Consider the following 21,665-nt stretch of genomic DNA (forward strand, 5'->3'; position numbering starts at 1 on the left):
GTTTGGGAAAATGTCAGGCTGTCTTCAGAAAACTCTATTACAATAATGGAATGTAGAAGTCATTAACGCAATAACATGAGAGTCTGGAGGGACAGTGTGTTTGACCTGGCAAGTTATTGATACAACTAAATAGACATTTGCAAAATGAGCTTCAAATCATCCTCACACATAATATCCTAACCACCAGTACACTGAAAATTCTCATAAACAAACCTGCGAAACAATGCCCTAGGGAGCTGTACTTTAGAAAAATAATTGCAAAATTCTTTTCAAAATAGGATTGCTGCACTATTCAAGATACATTCGAATCTCTGGATTTCCATAAATACAAATAAAATGGATTAATTAGGGAATAGGGTTGTAGGGAGTAAATGTCTAATAATAAACCACATAAAGTATGTGAAAGGAAGAGAAAGAGGGGCTGAATGTAGCAGGTAGAAGAGTGACATCAAAGGTATCGAAGTTCTAATCTTTGGAGCCTGTGAAGGTGCTTTACTGGCAGACATTAGGCAGAGTGGAGCTTTGCATAAGAGATGACTTAAGGGCTCTGACACTAGAAGAGGTTCCAGAGGTGGGTTCAATGTAAATAACAACTCTTACTGGACAAAAGTCAGGTAGGAATAGAAGTACTGAAGGCAAAAGTTGAAAGAATGTTTTGATCTAGAAGTCGTCTATTATTAGCCCAAGAATGTAGGCAATTTTAGATGTCCCAACAGCTGTGACAGTAGAATTTCCACTAAGGTGAAGACAGAAGAAGTCTTCTCATATTTTGAAATTAGGTCAAGGAAACTGTAGAACTGTAGAGTTAAGGCCCTAGCACAATAAATCTGCATAGTTTTAAGCCTCTAAATTTATAGTAATTTGTTAAAGCTGAATCAAGAAACTGACACAGATGCTGGGATTTGACTCAGCAGGTAAAACACCTGTCTTAAGAAAATGAAGACCTGTGTTTGGATGACAAAATTCCACATAAAAGTCAAAGACATGGAGGGGAGATCTGGGATGTAGTGTTTTTAATGTGAGAAGGGAGGTGGAGATTGGATACTGGCAGGTCATGGTTCAGCTAGCCTGGACTACAGCAGAAAAAAACAACAAAAGAGAACCTACCCCAAACAGGTAAAAGATGAGGATTGACTCAAGAGCTTGACTCTGACCTCCAAACTCCATAGTACTTCAATGCCAGCATTCACACATATAAATGCTCTCCCCTCCCACATATGTATGTACACACACATACACACACATATACACATATCACCAAAGAAATTCAAAAGAAATTAATACAATTAGAAAGCAGTTTAAGCACATTATTTTCCAGAACTTTCTTTGGAAAAAAAAGTCATTAAATACATTTTTTCAATCCATTTTAAGAACTAACTGCCACTGCAGATGCAGACACTTATGATTACTGTTCACGACAAAAGTGACAGAACAGTGCAGAAGTGAAAGATATTAGAGAAGTCACAGTAAGTACATGTCACACCATAGAAGAGGCCTGGGAAAGTTTAAACAGGGATGGGGCACTGTTAACAAAAATTAAGGACAGGGAATAGGGTATAAAGAAACCTACTTCATAAGCTTACTAAAAGTTATCTTGGATTCCAGTTTGAATTGACCTATCTTAAATGTATGGAAAATGCTGCTCACAAAGTCATAGTATGTTCAGCAAAAATCCCCGTGCTGCGTGTGCAACCCGTATATCAGCTGTTGGTTCCTAGATGTTCCTAAAACAGAAAAGGTATTTTCATTGCTCGTAGTCACCCACCAGTATCAGATGATAAGACTTTTGTTAGGACACCTCATGCTTGACATTTAACACACAGGTAATCCCAGCTGGAACTGAGATGGAAAGTGACTTCCCATTGGCCAACATTCACGGTGCTGGCAGGATCTGTGTAAGCTGTAATGGGAGAAAAGACATCAATGGTCTGTACTGGCTGGTTTTGTGTGTCAGCCTGAGACAAGCAAGAATCATCAGAGGAAGGAGTCTCAGTTGAGGAAATACCTCCATGAGATCCAGCTGTAAGGCATTTTCTCATTTAGCCGTCAGTGGCGATAGTACCATTCCTAGGCTGCTGGTCCTGGGTTCCATAATAAATTAGACTGAGCAAGTCATGGGAAGTAGGCCAGTAACAGGATCCCTCCACAGCCTCTGCATCAGCTCCTGCCTCCACGATCCTGCTCTGTAAAAATTACTGTCCTTGTCTTCCTTCAATGATGTACAGCAATATTGAACAATTAAGTAAAATAAACCCTTTCCTCCCCAACTTGCTTTTTTGGTCATGGTCTTGTGAAGGAAAATATAAAATGCAATTAAAATATTAAAAAAATGTTTAAATAAATAAATAATAAAATAAATAAATAAGAGATCCTAGGTATGGATCCTACATATCACAATACTGAACTGCCAAGCAAGATATACCCACTGGTACAATGGCAACATGATTATTTGGGAGATAACCAATCATTGCCTGGAAAGGTATACGTAACTGGCTGGTATTGTAGATCTGGCAAAAATGTTGTGGTTGTAAGTGTGATAGGCCTGCCTGAGGAATTCACTACTATTATGCTAAGTGGATTTGTAGTAAAACTATCTTCAAATTGTTGTTCCTACTCTTAGACTAGTGCTGCTCCCAGCTGTGATCAGAAAAGTTTCTTTTTTTCAGGAGATAACAGTTAAGAGACTCAAACTGGTCCACATGCAGAGAAGAAGAGGTTACTGTCTTCTCAGACCTAAATAGGACACTCTTACACCTCCTTTACAGGTCAGGACCATGCCGGAAAGCGTGGTAAGAATGTCACAACGAGAAGATGAACAGAAATGCTATGAAATGCTATTTTCTAGCTTTACATGGCCGAAGAAATCACAGACACACCGTAGCAGTGGCTTAATAAACATGAAAATATGAGGAAGACCGTAGAAAGAAGACAATATAAGAAGTATGAGAAAGAAGGGATATAAACGATGGTTCAGGGCTAAGAGCACTAGCTGCTTTGGCAGAGAACCTGACTTTGGTTCCCAGCACCTATGTGACGGCTCCAGACCTCTGTACCTTCACCTCTATGGGATCCAATGGCATCTCATGGACTCTGTGTCATTGCACTCACATGGCACACATATATACATGCAAGTAAAACATTCACACGCATAAAGAGACCTGCAGAATTGGGAGAGGAATAGGATAAGGTCATGGAAAAATGTGTTCATAATATATGGCATATATATATATGAAACTATAAAAATTAAATAAACTGTTTTATTAATGTCCAGAAAGCCTCCATAAATTCACTCATACATACGCCACTTTTTGAGAATCAACTTTTATTTGCACTTCAACACAAATTTTAAAAAAGTTGTATAATGTAACATGACAAAGCATACTTTAGATAAAAGTTCTTGTGAAATATTGCTTTTCTGCATAATCAATTTAGGAACTGTAATTTACTGTATCTGTTGCTAAGTTTTCTGAGGAAGGCCCTCCAAAGCCACATGTGCCTCATCACACTGTTAGCTATTTCTTACGTCTATTAGTTCCTATTTTTATTATTTGTTTGTTAATTTTCTCTTTTTTCTTCAGTTCTGGAAGAGTATATTCAGATTAGTGTACAAAGATCACTATGTAAGAATAAGTCAAGTTAGAAATAATTCAAGGAAACAGATTTACTTGGAAGACAACGTAGCTATTTGACCCAGTGCAGGCCTTTTGCTTGATCCTGGCTCATCTCAGTAGGTGGCCCTGCCTCTTAGTAACTGCTATTTGCTGAGGAGCCAACTGCAAAAGGAAGTGTCTGCTCAAATCTATAATTACCGACACTGAACAAGGATCACTCAGTCATTCACTGATGAGATCAAATCAGGCCGGGGCACAGATGGAGCTGCTAAAAGCATATACCACATATTGAGCTCTGTGCTTAAGACTTGAAAGGTGAAATCAGCCGTGACCCTATGTATTTTAAGGAGCTTTGGTTTACAGTCGGTTATAACAGGTCAGAGTTGGTTTGAAATAAGCCTGTAATATGTAAAAAATCACCCTCTTGCTCTGGGTCTTAAAACAGGAACAATGTTCCCCCTCCCCAGGGGTTTGGTCACTTGATAAGTTTGCCATCATTATTCTGACTGGCAAAGAGAGAGTCAATTCTTTCGAAGAAAACTATTTCTGCAATGTGGTAAGGCTGTTGTGTCTGCCCCTACAAATCACAGAAACTGCAATCACAAGTTCATCCTTTTTGGCTTTCATTTTTATTTTATGGCAGAGAGTCATGCACCTCAAGCTGGCCTTGAACTCCTGGTCTTTCCTCATTTTTTTTTTTCACCATGCCAGCTCAACTTTTCTCAAAACTGTGATTGTATACTGAGTTAAATGTTTCTAATGTATTATGTTTTATGTGTACTAATATTTCCCCTGCATGTATGTCTGTGTCCCACATGCATGTAAGGCCACCAGAGATAAGAAGTGTCAGGTTTCTTTGTGACTGGAGTTACAGATTGTTGTGAGCTGCTATTTAGGTGCCGGGAACTGAACCAATGTCCTCTGGAAGGTAAACCACTGTTCTTAACTGCTTAGCCATCTCTCCATTTCTACAAATGACTGTTAATATGTCTTCATTTATCTAAGTAAACTGCAGATTAATACAATCTCAAAATCAAATCCCAATGGCACTCTTTTAAGGAAAAAAGTCTTAAATTTCACATTCAGTCTCCAAAAAATTGCCAATTTGTTGAAATAATCTTTAAAATAAAAGAATAAATTTTGAAATTTCATATTTCTTGCTTTATTTAAACACACATTACAAAGTTTGAGTAGTGAAAACATTATGGTAATGAAATGAAGTGGAGAGAGACAGACTAAGGAAAGGGGAGGGTAGGGGAAGTGAAGGGGAAAGAGGAGAGGAGAGGAGAGGAGAGGAGAGGAGAGGAGAGGAGAGGAGAGGAGAGGAGAGGAGAGAAGAGAAGAGAAGAGAAGAGAAGAGAAGAGAAGAGAAGAGAAGAGAAGAGAAGAGAAGAGAATGGAAGAAGAGTAATGAATTAAGATAAAATTAATTCTTCCAAAGGAGTGTTTTGCCTTCGGTTTATGTATCTAGTGTGATGCTGAAAATTGGACCCAGAGCCTCACATGTGTTAAACAAATATTTTTTTTACATCTGATTCACATCTCCAATCACTAAATATGAAAGCAATGTTTCTAAAGTTCCCTAAAAGAAAGTGGAGGCCTCTGTATTGAAGTTGTTAAACTCCATCTTAGCGTGTCATTTATAAGTAATCATGCGTGTTTAAGATATTATTGTCATGCTTTTAAACATCTAGAGCCCTTCACCTTTGCTTTTCAAATATTCAATTATCCCATTATCTGAATTTTATATAGTAATCACTGTACAAAATAGTTGTATTATAGTACATACAACCATTTAACCTTCACGAGTAACCAGAAAAAAGCCATCGTTATTGCTTATACTTTATAAATGGGAAAACTGAGGTACCATTTGTTAATATACTCCAAAACACTGTTATGTGAAATAAATTTTTACAGCTTAGCTATCTACTTTAAAGATAAATTTGAGGAAAGAGAAAAAATTATTTGGATTAATATTTAGATTAAGATAGCTTAAAGCTACACAGAGCTCTGTGGTCCGCATAAAAATGCACCGAATATAAAGAACATAAAAAATTAAAATGAAAGAACTTCAGAGATGTTGGTTTGTTCATAAATTATTACAGTCTTTCCTTTGTATACAAACTGATGATAGATAATGATTATAAGTTCATAAAAATGTTTTATGTGATTAAATGCTCTGCAATTCCTTTATAAGAAATATATTGAAAATAATGAAGAATTTTAAAAAGAACAAATAAAGGAAGAGGTACAGAAAAATTTATTTCACAGAACTTCTTTTAGCTAGCTGAGGTGAACTGTGACTGCTGGGTAACTGGCATGGGTGGGTTCTGTGGGTGATTATAGTTTGAAAGCTCATATGCATCTCAGTTGTACAATAACCAAGTTCCCAAGGCGATAATTGGGAGTGAGCTGTACCCAGGGCTAATGTTCATGATTACAACCTTCTCAAGCTGCTGCATGAGAGATTTCAGCCATTTTCAGCATTGCAGGTAGGAGTTTAGCACAGCTTATAATGACAGGGAGAGCACAAAGAATAGAAGAAGCGCAGTTAATGTGAACTGTCTATGATGACATGCGACACTTATAAAGCAGGGCATGAGAGTAGAGAGTGCTCCACCTACTTACCCTCTGATGTGTCTGCATTCCCGGCCTTGCCTGACCATGGAAACGAAGACTGTGATGTGTCTCAATGCACCAGGGCGCAGAGCTGTCTACTAAACTAGCAGATAGATGCAGTTTGCCCTTGCCTGTCTCTATTGCCAGTGTTGTAACACCAGGACTGTGCTGATATGATAACAACTAAGAGCGAAAGGAGAAAATAAAACAAAAAAAGGATCCGCAGCCTTTGATAAATTTCATGTTTATAAATATTCCCACCACAACTGATCACAAGACACATGACCACTCTGAATGTAGAGTTTAGTAAAACTGCATGAATTAGCTTGTGGGCTGATAAGACACGATCCCAAAAGGCCCTAGCATAATATTAAATACTAAGTTTAGTTTTTCATTTCTGTTATTTCTATTGAGCAGGAATACAAGCAGCACATATATTTACTATACAATACAAGCAAACGCTGACATACTAACATTGATATGAATCCAGCACTACAATGAAGGTCATATATGTCATAAATGCATCTTTACCCCCAGAAAGTTTTGGGTATTCCCATCTTTTTGCTAAATATTACTGTAATTGAAACAATGTCCAGCCTTTCATGGGGTCTCCTCTGTCACATAGAAACTTTGGAATAAGAATCATGAAAATCACTCACACCACACTGTCCTCTGTATTCCAGAATGTATAATATACCTTAGTCTCTTACATGTTTTTAGACACATATTGAAAACTTTTAAAATACCTTTAGTATTTTAAAAACTGCATGTATTTTCTCTCTCCCTTCTTTTCCTCTTACCTTCCTCCCTCCCTTCCTCCCTCCCTCCCTCCCTCCCTCCCTCCCTCTCTCCCTTTCTCTCTCTCTCCTTCCCTCCACGCATCCTTCTCTCTGCCTTGCTTCTCTCCTTTCTCTCTGACAGGGTGCCTGTTTTCCTTAAACCCTGAGTCCTCTGTCTTCTTATCATCAGTTCGAGATTACAGACATAAATTACTCTATCCAGTTGACATATCAGTATTTTTAAGGTAAATATTCCATCAGATTCATAAACATGATTTCCTATTATGTTCAGAGACCTGTATTTGTACAAAGTATGCATTTTAGCCCAAACTTCTTGCAATTGCTATAAAATGCTTTAAATATGCAGTCAAATTTTCCATATTCAAGGTCATACTGTTTTGTAAATAATTTTTTTCTTTAATCATGCTTCCAAGCCCTCACTGAAAATATAAACATTATCTATAATCCTCATGTGAACAATTTTCAGACTGTGTAAGGCATGGATAGGCATGGGTAAGCAAGTCTGGAGGCAATGAAAACAGCTAAGCATTCTTAGTTAAACAGGATAAAAAGAGCCGCTTAAGTTATGAAATAGCCCTAGAAATAGTGTTTTTATTTCTTATTTGTATGCAGTATAATTTTGATTGTATTACATAAATAAAATAAGAATTTTATGCCATCTCTCCTTGATGTAGATGGGCCTTCTGTTATGTGTTATTTTCATTGGTTAATAGAGAAACTGCCTTGGCCCTTTGATAGGACAGAAAATTAGGTAGGTGGAGTAAACAGAACAGAATGCTGGGAAGAGGGAAGTGAGACAGATGCCATGGAGCCAGCCACCAGGTCAGACATTCTGAATCTTTTCCAGTAAGCCACCACCTCGTGGTGCTACACAGATTATTAGAAATGGGTTAATCAAGATGTGAGAGTTAGTCAGTAACTAACTCTCTAGAGATAATGGGCCAGGCAGTGTTTAAATGAATACAATTTGTGTGTTGTTATTTCCGGGGCTAAGCTAGCCATGCGAGACCTGGGCGGGATGAAAAGCAGCCCCTTCTACATCTCCTCCCTTCTATAAAAAAGTATGGCATTTAATGTTGTGTGTTTGTGTGTGTGCACGTGTGTGTACATATGTATCATAGTGTATGTGTAAAGGTCAGAGTACAATTTATTGGAAGCAAATCACCCCTTCCAAATGTTGGTCTCGGGAATCAAACTCAGATTGTCAGTCTTGGTGACAATCAAGACTGTTTTACTGTTGATCATCTTATTACTGCCCCATGGCTCTTCTTAGCATCAATATGCCCATGCTTTAAAACAGGTCCCAAGTTCCTAAACCACTCTAGTTTTCTTTGACTTATTTTCTTCTTTATCGCCTTCCTGAGTTTCTTGTATGATGTTGGTCTATCAAAACCCAATGATTCTCAAGGGTCTTTGGTCTTCAGCACTTCTAGTAAAACTTTATTTGTTAAATTTAATCTGTTATTGTAGTTTGACCTCTTTATAATACCCAAACCCAAGACCTCAATTCAGAAATTTCCTCAAACTTCAGATAATAATATTTATAGGGGTTTTAGTTTGACAGCCTGGTGGTCAATCATGATTGTGAACAGAAGAGATTTAGAATCACTATGGAAACAAGCCCTGGGCACATCTGTGAGAGCTTCTAGCTAACAATTATTAAGATAGGAAGACCTGCCCTAAATGTTCAGTACTCTTTGTTGTGTTTGAAATCTAGGACCAAATAGAAAGAAAAAGCAGACTGAGTGTCAGCATTCATCATTTTCTGCTTTTTAAATTCAGATCTTTTGTGACCTGTGGCCTTAAACTCTGACCACTATGATGGACAATATTCCCTTGAATGGTAAAATTAAATAAAGCCTCATTTAAGTTGCTTCATGGCCGATATTTCATCATAGCAACAAAGAAAGTAACAAATGTAGAAGCCTACTGCTGGATCTTCTTCATGTTGTTATGCAAATTCATTTTTGATGTAAAATGACTAGGTATCTTCACACTAAGAATGATTTGTGTGTCTCCTGTGATTTTTAAGTCAATTGTACTAAGATTAAGTTTTCTAGAAACTACTTCTATTTGTTTTAAATTACGAGTATGTGTTGGATTTATGTATCTTAGTCCAGGCAAAGACAAATATCAAAAGGAGAAGTAGGATTCTTGAAGCTGGGCTTATAGGCACTTGTGAACCTCCTGTTGTGGGTCCAGGAAATTAAAGTTGGGTCCTCTGAAAGAGTAGAAAATATTCTTATTTTAAGTCCAAATGATGCAGTGAGCTCCCAGATTTATCTACTGTAAATATTCCAACACTCTTCCTCCCTATAAGGTTATGTTACTGTTATTAACATAGTGTCTTTATATATTTTGTAGTGATAAAATAATTCCTAACAATAAAATAGTGCTTAAAGGTATACAAAAATGATTCAAAGTATGTGAAAGGAATTAAGCTCCTCTTGATATTTATCCTGAAATGGTGTAGAATTAAAGATTGTAAAATAAAACTTTACCAGTGGCCTTAATGTTTTGAGTTATCCTGAGAAGCACTGTGGATCTAGTTAGATCTATGTAACAGATATGAAACTGATTAACTCTGCGATTAAATTCACTGCTTGGGGTGGCAAATCCTTCATGAAAAACTTCTCACTTTACTCTTTGATCCCAGAAAATGAAATAATTTGACACTTCCTTAGACCCTGTGTTGCAGTTTATTCCCCTCCTTTGGAAATGATTCTTCCTTGTCTGAAACACCTTTAAGTCTCCCCGCTAGAACAACTTGGTCCTTGGAATCAGTAAGAGTAAAATCAGTAGCGCTTATTAAAACATCTATGTTGAACAAAATCAATAACATGCTTGCTTTCGTGGCACATATGTTCTTGGGGGAATCAGACAGAGAGTAAACAAACACACAAATCATTGTAGAAAGGGAAATGGTCTAGATCATCTCTTAGTGCCATGTAAGCCATGTAATGGACACAAAAAATTTCAGAGTCATGTGCTTCCAAGCATCTGCTCATTTTAATTCATAAAATAAACAAAAAGAGATAAACAATGTCATTCGGCCTCCTTTGCATCCAAGGAGACAAAAGTCAAGAGAAAATTAACATTGTAACCACACAAATGGAGAGTCTAATGTGAACACAAATCCAGAAGCTTAGAGTTTCGGAAGTCAGACACTTTTATTTATGTAGATGTTGCATTTTGAACTAAAAAATATTTTGGAGTCTGGGCAAAGAGGCACATTACCAGTACCCTGAGCTTTCATGAGGTAGAAGGAAGTGGGATGGATCTCAATTCAACCCACTTAGTTAAATTTCTTAGTCTAACTTGATTCAACTAAACTCTAGCAAGATTTCAGGAAATTTTTACATGTACATAATATTCACAGGACTCAGTGAGGAGCAGTAAATCTAGAAAACATACCGTCAGATCTCTGCTGGTTGACGCAACGGGAATGAAGAGTATCCAACAGCATGTGTTTGAATAAAATGGCCAAAGAAGGTTGGGGAGAGCTTGAATGGTTCTCAGAGTATCTGGTGTTGATGGCCTTTGTTTCTGTGTAAGCATAATATTAAGGCTTCAGGTATTCATTTTGAAAATGCTTCCAGCTTTACAGGAAGAGTCTCAAATGATAGATGTGAACTTTGAATGTAATCACTAACACATGCTTTCATAGGCCTATGCGGTGCTTACAAGAATATAGTGAGAATAAATAAAGTAAACAACATCAAATCCTGCACATTTGAGAGCTGGGACTGCAGGCTGCTGATGCCCAGATGCAGAAAACACTCCATCTATTTTGACAGACAGAAAAATCATTTCTCCACAGAGTCCAAATAAGTGCTCTTTTTGAAGCTACCAGCATAAATCCCAGGACAAAACAAAACCATCACCACTTGGATGGTATTCAGATTTCCAATCAGTTGCTTTAACTCATGAAAAACTAAAAAGACAAGAAGGAATTTAGCAAAATTTAGGTGGGCATGAATTGATTTCGGAATAGAAATAACTCAAAATTATTTCTAATTTCATCAAAATGTAATAAAGTAAAAATTATTCTTTTGTTGGTAAATAAAGGATAAATGCATCTTTGTGTCTTAATTTCAGTTTAGGTCATTTATTTTACTATGCAATTGATTTCAAGAAACTATAAAATTTTTAAATATCAAAGAACAAAATTATTTTACTATATCAAATTATTGTGCATGTTAAAATTTTTGATAGTATTTTGAGGAGAGAAAATGTGTCTTTAATGGTATAATGTGATACTCTAAATTTTAAAAACAAATATTAAATAGTTATCTTCTTGAAATATATATTTAGGATATTCTGTTTTAAATAATTTAACCTGCCACACATATAATTTCATAGCATAATTTCTTCATGCATATTTTATTATTTCTGACTCATCACCTTAATAACTACTATTCTGTTTAATTAATATCATATAATCACTAAATATTGCTTGTAGATAATTATATATTAACTTTAAAATTTCTAATGTATATCATAACTTTTGTTTGCCTGATTTTAAAGAGACTTCAAGCATTTTACGTATTTTAAATTTTCTTCATTTTTATAAAAATAAGTTTACAGAGGATGCTGAAAGGGAAAATAACATTTTTCTTATTTTCATATCTTCATATTTTAATCAAACTGATGTGCGGTGTCCTAGTTTTATGTATATCCACAAAAGAGGTAACAATCATGTTTTTTAAATTAGTGGTTTTTTTAAATCCAATACTTGACAGCAAATTTTGCAAGACAAGTATTGTTCATGTTAATTTCACAGACAACTAAGAATCCAGTATTTTAGTATCTAGAATTTAATAAGGGTGTTACAGGATCAGACATCTCAGAAAAAGGGGGCCGTTTATGGAGGGGGACTGACTTCTGTCCTGAGCGTCCTGGGTTCATACAGACTGAATGTAGAAAAATGGGCTTGTGTGAGAGGTAGGCTGAGTGCACAGATATGGAAGTTGGCGTCAAGTGCACAGATATGGAAGTTGGCGTCAAATGCTCTTTTGATGACATTGTCTTAATAGTTGTCAGGTTACAAATAAGCTTGAGATCAAGGAACTGAAAGAGATCACCTCAGTAAAGTTAAACTGTGAAAGAAAGGCAGCATGCATTGATGGCCTCAGGAAAGATCTCAGCATGTGAAAGAAAGCAGGCATGCACTGAGTTCTGGCAGGGTGAATGCACTTGGCAAGAAGAAGAAAAAAAATGCTCAAAGAACAAAGGAAATGAGATAAAAGAAAATTGGAGCAGAAAGTCGGAAATAAAGAAAAAAGGATATTTGAGTTATAGGACTTCAATCATTTGGTAGTATGGTTGCTATTGGGATCTTGGTTAAGGGAGGTTTTGATGATGTTCCTAGGCTCCAGGGAAACTTTAGTAGGTTGAAGGGTTACCTGTCTGATATAATAGGAATAACTGGTTGAGAGGATGAATGTTGCAGGAGGTAAAGATACTTTGCTGTGTGCTGGTAGACTATAGTAACCAATCTCCCGATGGGATGAATGGAGGCTCAAAAAATCAAACTAAGAGCTACTAAAGCATACATGCATCAGTAGGGTAAATTGCAACGATAACAGCCGCATTTTCCAGTTGGCATTCTGTTTTTGTTTGCCAAGAGGTGGAAGAAAGCCTGGGATTATTGTGGTTTTGAGCAGTGTGCAGTTTCTTAACATATGATTCATCTGTATTTGCTTTACAAGAGAAAGCACATTTTAAGGCACTGAGGAAATTCATGTAGGCATCACTTTCTTTACCCGTCGCAGATGTCTGACCTTTAAGCAGTGCAGCTCTGATCATGAGCTCCAGTTGCACTGTTGCAGAATTAAAAAGAGAAAGTACTACAATGGCTTCTCACATCCACATATAATTACCATGACTATTCTTTGAATCTGAATACGATCATCCTTTGCTCTAGCTTTCCTTTGTTTAGTAAAAACAAAAAGTATTTACAACTGTGCTTGCCTTATGTTTTTTATTCGAATCATTAGCAGAACTACCCAAGTCACTCCAAACTCATAGCATTTTCTTATTGATTGCACTTAATCCTGAATTGTGCAAATATAACTTTAATTGCATACATTGAACAAATTTGCTACAAAGTATAAAGGAAATGTTCAGCATACTAATTTTCACCTTTCAAGACAGTCCCAAAATGCTGGCATTACTAAATCTTATCAGCATTGTCTCAAAAAACAAAAAGATAGTTTAAGAATGTGCTTCAGGTGGATTTTATTGAATTCCTCCCACAGATGATAAGAGTTTCTCTGCATTGTAATCATAATAGCAATTCAAGAAAAAAAAAACATTGAAAATCAATGTTGTCTAGTCTTTATTTCTGAAGACCTTGAGAATTAAAAAAAAAAAAAAGAAAGAAATTTCTGTGCTGCAGTTGCTCACAATCCTGAAGTGACAAGGATGTCAACGGTGGGGTTAACAACTGCCTGTGAGCGCCACAGCAAAGAACTCAAGTATGTGCTACCCAGGGTGATGGTGTGCAGTGTGTGTGGCATAGAGCGGTTCACCAGAGGACTGAAGGAAGGCTATGCTGTTGGTTGAGGGGGAGCATGGGCATACTATTCTTTTACTTAATGTCATAGAATATTTTTGAATTAAACATATAGCTTTCTGCCACTGTCCAGTCCAACAATGAAACATTAGAAAAGAAACTGTTCCTAAAGCCACAAATTGCAGCAGCTGACATTCTATAGGTCAGTGAGGAGAAATAGTCGGCATGCCATCATCTATACTTAAACTATGTGAAGAAATCAAGGCATATAACAAAATAAATTGACGTTGAATATGAATTTAATATCACAATGCATGAATTAGGTAAATTTTTAAACTAATCAAACTAATTCCTGAGTTCAAACTCAAAGGACAGATAGAATGAGTGAAAATCTTGGCCAATTAAATGTCCATTGTTTGTACCTATAATTACTTTCCTGCATATTGCATAATTGCTTTAGTTAACAATTTAGAGGACAAACATCTAAATATTTTGTCTTTAGGAAGGAGGTGTAATACATACACCTGAGGTACATGATGCTAATAAAAAAGAATAGTATTGACAATTTTAACAGGATAGCTCCTCCTTTTCTTTTGAAAACTGTAGAAATAGAATCCATAACATCGTAATATTGGTGAGATTATCTAGAAATTAAGACAAATTTCCTAGAGGGAGGCATTTGGCACAAGTAGGAAATATTTCCTTAGCAAAGCAGCCAGAATAAGGGTGACAAAATGTTCATTATAGATATTAGGGAAGCCTGGAGAATTAAGTGATGTGTTAATAGGAGTTGCTGAGGAAAATCACCCTCAACAGCCACAGTAAAATATTTAGTCTTTTGACAGGTGCTTAAAAATAGATAACACTATAGTGAAATTTTAACACTATTTTATCAATGCATGATGACTCAATTCATCTTTTAAAGGAAGTTCCATCTGTTGGAACAATAACCTTTGAGTTAACTTGGGGGCTTTGGTATCTTTTCTCACAGACAAAATAACAAAGATAACCATTAATTCTAGTCATGTTTATGTGCAAAAACATTTCACTATAACCACATGATTATTCCCATGGACTGAACTTTCTCTCCTCGTCTATATATTTATAAAATGTATTTAATAAAATAAATTGATATATAGAATTCTAAACAGATATTAAAGAAGCATCTAAAATGTAAATCATTGTACAGTGGGCCATGAATGGAAGTATAATGTACTACAAGTTTTTCCTATGTGTTGCTTTAACTTATTGTACTAGATACACAAGAAACTAGAAGTGAATGTCCTTATTCCAGACATAGAGAATTCCATTTCCTTCCTCTGATGACTGGACTCACAGTCATAGAGTCCTTTAGCAGAAACTCAGGTGTCAAAGGATTTTTTTCTCTTGGTAGCCCCAATCTACCTTTCTAGAAAGTTCTATTTGTTCATCTGTGCTTATATGTAACTTGTCAGATTCCTCTTTCATTATATCTTTATTTTCATTTTGTATCACCTGTAGATTGATTTTAAAGCCTGATAACAAATTTACAAACTAATTCTTCTAATACTACATTTAACAAAGAGGATGAGTTCCAAGGCTCAGTTCAAATCAAGAGTCTAATTTCTCCTGACATATGTATTAGCATAAATGACTTGCAATGACTGATACAAGTACTCTTGTGTTTGCTTTCATGCTATTAATGGTACTCTATACTTTTGAAACTATATTCTTTAAAATAATGTTGCATTATTAGCTCACTTAAGAAATCACTTAGAGAATGCATTCATTTGCTCTATCCTCTACTTGCTGTACTTACTAACAAAAGAGACAAATTAATCTGATTTATACTTTATAAACTGGTTTAATAATGCCATATTGAAAATCAAGGTATAATGAGGCTCTTCAGAGGATAACAAGAAAAATCTAGTATCTACCATATTCTAGGAATTGAAATGTGTGCTGGGTATTACCAGAGACTGAAATTCTCTGACTCTTATCTTAAACATCCCATTTGATTGACTATTGCAGATTATTTTTAGATTCATATTCTTAGTTTTCATTCTTTTGAATATTTGTAGATTAAATTACGATTATGGTACAGCTGCAAGAATAAAGTGGCAATGGAAGAATTTCAGGTAAAATATTAAATTTAATTCCATTATTTTAATGTTTTTAATATATCACTTTTAGTAAAAATTTTTATAGCTGATAAAAGCTGTCAGTGTTATATGTTAGATGCTATTTTCAGTGATACAGGCACATGAACCTAACACATATACAGTCTTTTCTTTTAGTGAAATAATTGTGTGTCTAAAAATTTTGTATGTATAAATGTGTTTCTAATAATATATTTAATAATATATGTTTATATATTAGTTATGTATATTATATATGTATATGTTTGTATGCAATAACATACAAACACATGTCACTATTCATGTTTGACTATATGAAAATAGCTATACATACTCTTTCTTAAAATGTCTATACTTATTAAAATAACTACTGAAAAATGAAAATTTTGAAATTTTAAATATTGCTAGCACCTATTATCTGTGGTTAAGAAAAAGAAAACAGAAGGAGTGGCAGTGTAATTAATTATTGAATAGCAGTTTTCTCTGAGATTGAAACCTTCTCAGATTAACGTTTATTAAAATAAGGATATTAAAGAAGAAGAAAACAAACAAAAAACAACAACTGGGGAGTATAACACAGGTTATTCACAGGGAGGTTAAACAACGTGATGTTCTAAGGGGAAGTGAAATATTCCACCCTGCAGAAAAAAACTCATAATGCTAATTATGAGTAATTATAAGTAAACAATTCAAAGGATTTAGGAAGTCCCTGAAACTGCCCAGATTCACCAGGCGCCACCTTCCCCAGGTATATATAAACAGTAAAGACTTCTAAGAGGCTCTCACCGATACTCTGAACTGCCTAGAAAAAGCTTAGACCAATATACTCTCTAACTTCTTAACCTGCTGTTTGGCTCTTCATTGCTTTCCAGGTATCCATATTTCCTTAGTAGTCATTCATGCTTTCTGTGATGCAGCAGCCTTTCAGGTATTTCTGCTATTGTAAGAAACCTTCACTCATATTCCTGTAACTCACTCCAATAGGACTCCCTGGGGTGTCAACAAGTTAGAGGTTGGTGGTATCCTTACTTTGGCCTATTGCTATTTCTCTGCCTGGGGAGAGTAGTCATTTGTTCATATCTATGCAAGAAGAGTGTCATACAAGACTCCTTCAGGTTCTGACAATGTGCTACAGACAAGTGTTGTCAGATGAGTTTATATAGAGAGTAAATAACAGTAACCATCATAAAATACTTCCACATGTCAACAAACATTTGATATATCTAAACAAATTTGTGATATGGACTTTTAAAAAACTCATTTATAAGAATTTTGGGGATTTCATTTCTCCTTGATTTAAATTTGTCATAAGATTGTATTTTTTAAAAATAGAATCCTTAAATACCTTAAATAATGGAATAATTATCCCTTGCAAAACTTTGACATTTGTAGATAGTAAGTACAATGAATGTCCCTGTGCCTACTGAGTGCTTTATACTAAACCAACTCACAATAGAAGCCAATGTAGCCAAAGTTGGTCTTGACCTATTTATGTTCTTGCCTTCGTCTTCTTAACTTATCCTAACAGTCTACATCACATGATACTGGCTACATGGAATGGCTATGGCACTCATGAACACACTCTAGTCGTGGTTATTTTCACAAGAACTGGGCAAGATAGGGTCAATTAGCATTTCATTATGGACGAAAAAGGAATTCATGAGGCCCCATTTTTCACTAAGGAACTGTTGTCAGTAAAAGGTTACTTTCATTGATATAGTTACAGATAAGTTTCCTTCTCCTCAGTGAGTAGCCTTCTGCCTAGCATGAGGCAAGGAACTCTAACTTAACTCGGTGAGTCACACATAAAAAGAAATCTTGAAAATAGAATGAGGACTTGTTGAGGAAAAAGGCATGAGGGTGAAGGAACAGTACTAATAACATTCACGATATACATGTATGAAACTATTAAAGATTTTTATTTTATTTTTTTAAAAAGGAAAACTATCTTTTTTCATTTTACATTTCAGTACCAGTTCCCACTCCCTCTCCTCCTCCCTTTCACTCCACCTTTCTTCCTCCCCATCCACTCCTCAGAGAGAGTAAGGCACATTGCTTAGTGGAGGGCCTAAGGCCCTCCCTACTATATGTAGGCTGAGCAAGGTATTCAGCCAAAGAAAATGGAGTCCCCAAAAGCCAGTACAAGCAGTAGGGAAAAATCCTGGTGCCACTATCAATGGCCCGGCAGTCTGTCCCCAAAATACAACTGTCACCCACATTCAGAGACTAGCTTGGTCTTATGCTGTTTCCTTCCCTGTCCGGATGGAGTTGGTGAGCTCAGGTTAAAACTATTTCAGTTGTATCCCCATCATGGCCTTGACCACCGTGCACATAATCTCACTCCTCCCACTCTTCAACTGGACTTAGGGAGCTCAGCCCAGTGCTCTGCTGCAGGTCTCTGCCTCTGTTTCCATCAGTTGCTGGATGAAGGTTTTATGGTGACATTTAAGATATTCATCAATCTGACTATAGGGCAAGGTCATTTTGGGCACCCTGTCCTCTATTCCTTAGGGTTTTAGCTGGTTGGATGAGTTTGTTTTCCTACCAGCAATGGAGGAGTGTTTCCCTTACTCTACAGCCTCTCCATTATAAACTATATGTTGGAGGGAAGCCATTGGTAATTTTTATCTTAGCCATTCTGACTGGTGTAAGATCCCTCATGGTCTTGGATAGGTAGAATCAACATAATAAAAATGGCAATCCTACCAAAAACAATGTATAAATTCAATGCAATCCTGATGAAAATCCCAATACAATTCTTCACAGACCTAGAAAGAACAATACTCAACTTTATATGTAAAAAACAAAACCCCAGAATAGCCAAAACCATCCTGTAAAATAAAGGAACTTCTGGAAACATCACCATTCCTTACATCAAGCTAGATTACAGTGTTACAGTAATGAAAATAGGTTGGTATTGGCATAAAAACAATTTGACCAATGAAATTGACTAGAAGACTCTGATATTGATCCACACACCTATGAACATCTGATTTTTGACAAAGACACTGAAATTATACAATGGAAAAAAGAAAACATCTTCAACAGATGGTACTGGCATAACTGTATGTCAACATGTTGAAGAATGAAAATAGATCCATATCTATTCCCACGCACAAAACTCAATTCCAAATGGGTTAAAGATCTCAACATAAACCCAGTCACACTGACCCTCATTGAAGAGAAAGTGGGAAGTAGCCTCCAATGCATGTACACAGGAGATCACTTCCTAACTTTAACACCAACAGCACAGAACATTGAGAGCAACCGTAAATAAATGGGACCTCTTGAAACTGCGAAGCTTCTATAAGGCAAAGAATACAGTTCATAAGGCAAAAAGGCAGTCCACTGAAAGGGAAAAAAATGATCAACCCCCTATCAGACAGAGTACTGGTCTCCAAAATATATAAAGAACTCAAGAAAGTAGACATCAAACTTCCAAATAATCAAATTAAGAAGTGAGGTACAGAACTAAACAGAAAATTCTCAACAGAAGAATCTCAGATGGCCGAAAGACACTTAAAGAAATGTTCAACATCCTTAGCCATGAAGGAAATGCAAATCAAAATGACTCTGAGATATTAAAGATTTTTTAAAAGCAAACAAAGTAATCTATTTTAACATACTTTTCTACAAGATAGGCACACTCTGAACCCCCATTTTGCTGAAAAAGAATGCATATCCATTTCCTATAAAATGTCTTATAAGAGACTTTTATTTTTAGAATGTAGGATTTTTAATTGTACAAAAATACAAATATTCTTCATCTCATCCAGAGTGATCACTTGATCCATATGTTACTGTTTTTCTTTGTCTGAACTACAATAACAACCATCAAACTACTCTTCTGTCTGTGTCCTTAGTCTGTACAGCACATCATGGACTCATTAGTGAGGGCAATGACCATAAAATACAAATCAATCTTCCCCAGTACTCTGTTCACAAGAGCTGAGAAAGTCCTACATCATCAGGCTGATTGGGACTCCTTGAGTTTAAGACTTCAGTCTTCCTGTGATGATTCTTCCTTAAGGCTAAGGCACACTTTTACTTCAGAAATCCTTGTTCCTTTGCCCTTTAAATCTAAAGCTTTTGAAGTACATGACATCATGGATTAGTTTCTCCTCTATGCTCGCATTTTGACTTTAAAATATCCTCTTGTTATGGTTAATCCTGTCAACTCTCTTTAAAATTACAAACCACATCTCCTCTCTTCTTTATATGCCTTTCTAGATTTGAATTATGTTATACACATTTTCCTTACTCATTTATCATTTTTTGTTTGTGGTACCTGGAATTGAAGATAAGACCTTATGTGTGTTAGCGCTATATCTCCATACATGTTATCTTACAATGCAAAGCATAATTATTTATCATGATTACGATATAACTACATCAGTTGTCCCTCTGGGATGAAAATATTTGTCAAGGCTATCAGTTTCTGTGTATTCACTGCTATATTCTTAAAAACTGCATTTCATTCTAGTCATTCAGTCAAGTCACATTTAATAAGTGAGTGGAAACATAATTACAAAATTTTTAATTCCACTACTATTTACTAGAAACTACCTTGCACATATATAATAGACAAGGAGTTGATATATTATGAAATAGTGTTCAGACCATAATGTTCCCATATTATAGTGGTTACTTAAGTTCTAGTTAAGATTACTGTTTTTCTTTCAGATATGATAGGTAATTATGTTTAAAGAATAATGTATTTGACTCTTCTATCATTTTATAAAATTAAAGGTTACCTATAGTACATTTAAAATTTTTAAAAATGATATGGTAAACCATTCTTAATCTGTCACAGAACTGTACAAGGCATCACTTAAGAAAACATTTGTATTCAATGTGAAAGAACAAGCACAAAATATGATGAAATTCTGCAAAATCCTGTCATTTGAAGTCAATTATTTCAATTTTTTGCTCTTAATTTTCATTGTTTGATCAACCAAATATAAATTATATAAATGAGGAAAGATAGCAAGAGCACTCAAAATATTTTTGTTGTGGTTGGTTGAATCCAGTAGATAATTTGGCATAAACTGAGACCAGTTATAAGAGTGTTAAAACAAATTTTAACCTCTCTACATGTAAGATATAAATTACTATATCATGAATAAATAGCAAAAGGGGCTTGGGAAGGAGTTAAATTGCTATGTGTGCAGAAGGAAGATGAGTATGCTTTCAATTGGAATAAGCAAAGAAAACAGATCAAAGAAATTTAATTATACATATGTGTGTATATATATATATATGCAAGATAGATATAGAATTAAGATAAATAAAACTTTAGTAACTAAAGAGAAGGAAGACCATAAAAAAAACTGGAAAAAATATCATGGGAGGACATGCTGAATCCTGAGACATCGAAACCTCAGAATCTAGGCTCATGCTATTCACTAAGAAATAGAAAAGTCATTAAAGGGTCTTATTTTGAAGGCTACCGATAATTATCTTTTAGGACCAATCAGCAAATGTACTACCTCTAAGATAAAATAAAATCTATAATAAATGTTTGTTTCCCCCAATTTGTATCTCTAAAGCAAATAATTGACAAAAAAAATCTCCTACTAAATGAAGGGTATTATAGAAGTTTCTTTACTTTATAATTTCCTCCAATAAAAAGTAAACTTGGCAAATATTTTATTATACATGAATTTACAGCCATTTATATCCAATTAATGGACATTGTGGTGTTTTTGCTTTAACATATGGGACATCTCACCTTTCATGGAAGATCAAATAAGTTTTAAATGAATTTAACTGATATAAAGTATGTTGAATACAAGATTCATTAAAGCTGTATTATTAGTTTGTATTTCATAAAACAAAACCTGGCTTTATGTGGTGCTTACACAATAGAACTCAAACCCTAGTACTATGTAAGAACACATTTAATAAGAAGGAAAATGTTCCTATCAGCCAGAAATCCAAAATGCCTCACTTCTTTTGTGATTAAAACAGAAAAATGAAAATGACAACTTATTTTCTGCTC

The 21,665-nt window shown here is 35.3% G+C and overlaps 1 protein-coding gene across 1 annotated transcript in view; it reads right to left on the reverse strand.

Annotated features, from left to right (window-relative positions):
• Prr16 (proline rich 16) overlaps positions 1-21,665 on the reverse strand; it is a 284,272-nt gene that overhangs the window by 59,439 nt on the left and 203,168 nt on the right. The gene's annotated exons all lie outside the window — the stretch shown is intronic.

The sequence above is a fragment of the Myodes glareolus genome, chromosome 13, assembly GCF_982192425.1.
Source record: "Myodes glareolus chromosome 13, mMyoGla1.1, whole genome shotgun sequence".
Lineage (NCBI taxonomy): Eukaryota > Metazoa > Chordata > Mammalia > Rodentia > Cricetidae > Myodes > Myodes glareolus.